Below are 3533 nucleotides of genomic sequence, written 5' to 3' on the forward strand. Positions count from 1 at the left end.
TTAAGGCCTTTAAGACCGTTGCGGGGTGAAAAGAGTTTCTAAAGGTTAGAACCGGGAGGGAATAAAAGGGTAAGGAAGGGTATAGGAAGGGGAACTTGAGGGTTTTAAAAACCCAGGGGAGGGGGGAAGAATTTATGGAGTGGAAGGGATATGAGGGGGTGAATGGGGCTTGATTAGCCCCCCCTTAGGAAGCTTCACAAGGAAGCTTCCTTTAAGCCACGTGGCAGGAGGGGGGGGACAATCTGGCGGGGGATGAGAATTCTGATGGTGGCCGACAATGGCGCTGTGGGGAGAGAAGCTGGAGGTGATAGGCGGCAGCGGCAACTGGTGGCGGCAGCATTCGAGCAGGGTGGCAGCATATCTTCTTCTCTTCTTCCTCTCCCTTCAACCGTGCGGCCCTCCCTCTTTAAATAGGGGAGGGGAGGGAATCCTCCCCCCCTTGCCTGTTTGCTTGCATGGCGAGGGGCCTGAGCAAGCTCCAGCGAGGAGCTTGCTGGCCCCCTCTATCCCCCCTCGAAGATCCAGCCCAATGCGCCGCCACGAAGGTGAATTTTTTTAAAAATATATTTAATATATTACATGTATAGACGTACAATATGAATATATCCACTTTTTTATAAATATGATTATATATTTGCATAGCGCGTCAATACGCGCGTTTATATGCGCGTCTATATGGGCATGTAACTCTCACTATAAGCGCGCTTTTAGATGCGAAATTTTAGACGCAGCAGTAGACGCGGTAATAAATGCACCCGATATTTTTTAACATAGTTCAAATATTGCGTCTACAAGCGCGTCTATGGAGCCTTTTTGTTGTAGTGGTTGGAATCATGTTTCTGGGTGTAGACCTCTTTGCTCAATAGGTATGTGACCTTCTAGATTATTATTGCAGGACTCTCATGACCGTGATTGTAGTGGTTCTTTTTCCATGTAATCTTCTAGTATGTCCTTGCCTTCTTTTTTCATGACTTCAACCAATTGGTTGAGCCAAATGTTAAATCTGTAGCGCAACAACTCAATTGGGTATATTCTCATGTTGTTTGTTCTTGTGTCTAGAAGCGCTTGGGCGTGCTTTTTTGTGGTGGCTTGTTAACCAAGTCTTTATAGTCAAGTTTGAGTCTATTGATTATGTCTTTGAGCAGTCTTGCATGTTAGTTTTTGTTTCAAGTAAAAGTGAAGGTTGCGAAGTTTGTAGGAGATTGTGTACCAGTTGTGATCTTGTCATCTGATGCAAGATGTCATTTGTTATCAAAAATTTGAGTGCATGGCCATCATTTTTTGGAGGTTATTGTAAGTAGAATATGTTGACGTATGGTACTGGCTTTTGCCTAGCGACGTTTACCATTCTCATCAAGTTTGTTGTTACATACCTGTGATTCTATGTATTTGCAGGATGGTTCTCGATCGACATTGGGTGATCCTGTGGTTTTGAATGTATAGATGGACCATCTACATGCATAGATCAATGCGCTGGGTGAACCTCTTCATAATAGTCTTTCCATTAGATGAGATACTCCCTAAGGGATTTACTTCTCAAAACCATCTCTCACTTGTCAAGTATCCTATCAGGTTGAATTTCGAGGGCTCTTCAACTTGGCATCACAATTTGTTGGTCGTTAAGTACGTGATCAAGGTTAGGAACATAGGCCTCCAATAGACTAATCTGGAATACATTATGCACTTTCAAGTTGTCAGGGAGTTGTAGCTTATAATCATTAGGTCCTAGATATTTTAGCACCTTATATGGCCCACAATATGTGGGACTTAGCTTCTTGCATTCTCCCATTCATAAGGAACTTTTCTTTGGGCGAACTCGAATAAAACCATGTCTCCTTCCTTGAAAATGCATTCTTGTCTTTGTTGATCAGCATATGCTTTCTATCAATCCTCCTTGGAGCCTGAATATCTTGCCTTATATCCTTGCTTGTTGATTCATTTGTTCTAGCATTTGCTTAGATTCTTCTACTCGTAGGGTAGGATTAAAAAAACTTAGTAGTGTAAGACAACCTTGCCCAAACAATGCCTAGAAAGGAGTCATTTGAAGACTTTGATGATATGATGCATTGTAGGAAAATTCAACTAAGAGTAGGTATTGGATCCATCACTTAGGGTCCCTGTTGCAATAAGCTCTAAGTATATCTTCAATAACTTGATTGACTCACTTTGTCGAACCATCGGTTTGGGGATAGTAAGCAGTAGTACTGAAGCAGAGTTGAGTTACTAGAACTTCAAACAAACTCTTCCAAAAGTTTGATGTAGAGAGAGAATCACAATCATTGATGATTCTATAGGGAAATCCATGTAATCTAAAAATATCATTGATGAAAATTTTAGCGATTTTGGAAGCCTTTCAATTGCTTTTACAGGAATAAGATTTGTAACTTTTGTTAGCATATTAATGACTACCATAATTGAGTTATATCCTTCTTGTATTAGGGGTAATCCAACTATGAAGTCTATGCTGATATATTCCCATTTCATTTGAGGGATATCAAGTGGTTGCTTGGCAACTTGACACATTCACCCAAAAATCACAGGCAGTTTAGGCATTTGATAAGATACTTAAGTATGTCATCCTCGAGTTTCTCCCTGTATAAGCTTTTTCTGACTACATTAAGAGTCTTAACATATCCAAGATGTCCCAAAAATGGAGAATCATGAGCTTTCCAAAGTATTTTCTTCTTGAGTTCCTAACTTGTAGGAATACATAGCCTTGTCTTGAAATAGACAAGCCTCTCATTTATGAAAAAATCCCGACACTTAGACTTGAGTTTTGGATTGTATCCTTAATGGGGATCTCTCTTAACTTTTTCTGATAGCTTGGATCCTTCACTACTTCTTTGGCCATTTCTATGATAGCGTTACTCTCGGGTTGCTGGGTATTGAAATCATTAAAGCAAGAGCTTGTGTCCTAGAGGGTTTCCCTAAGATCAGAGTATTGACAAATGATTTATAGCTTAAGGCATTTGCAATCATATTCTCTTTGTTTGGTATATATTTGATTTCAAAATCAAATTCCTGCAAAATTTTGATCCATTGATGTTGCCTCATGTTGAGATTTGGCTGTGTGAAAATCCATTTCAGGCTTTTGTGATTGATGACTAAGGAAAACTTGTTGCTAAGCAGATAACGTCTCCATAATTTGAGGGTAAGAATTACATCAAGTAATTCTAGATCATGCGTGGCATAGTTCTTTCATGGATATTTAATTTCTTTGAAGGATAGGCTACTAGATATCCTTCTTGCGTAAGCACGCATCCCAATGCAAGGGAGCTTGCATCAGTTATGATTTCAAAATCCTTGCTTAGGTCAGGTAGCCTTAAAATAGGGGCGATTACCAAACTATGCTTAAGCTTTTCAAAGCTAGATTGTTTGATAAATGTCCATACAATGGTTACTTGCTTCTTAAGTAGGTCAATGAAAGGTGCAGCAAATCGAGGCATAGTCTTTAATGAAGACTCTATACCCTAGAAAGCTTCGCACTTCATTGACTATTGTTGGGGTGGCCAAATCTTGTACTTCTTGGACCT

The sequence above is a fragment of the Lygodium microphyllum genome, chromosome 26, assembly GCF_053477565.2.
Source record: "Lygodium microphyllum isolate KBCC chromosome 26, Lygodium_microphyllum_v1.1.10, whole genome shotgun sequence".
NCBI classification, from domain to species: Eukaryota; Viridiplantae; Streptophyta; class Polypodiopsida; order Schizaeales; family Lygodiaceae; genus Lygodium; species Lygodium microphyllum.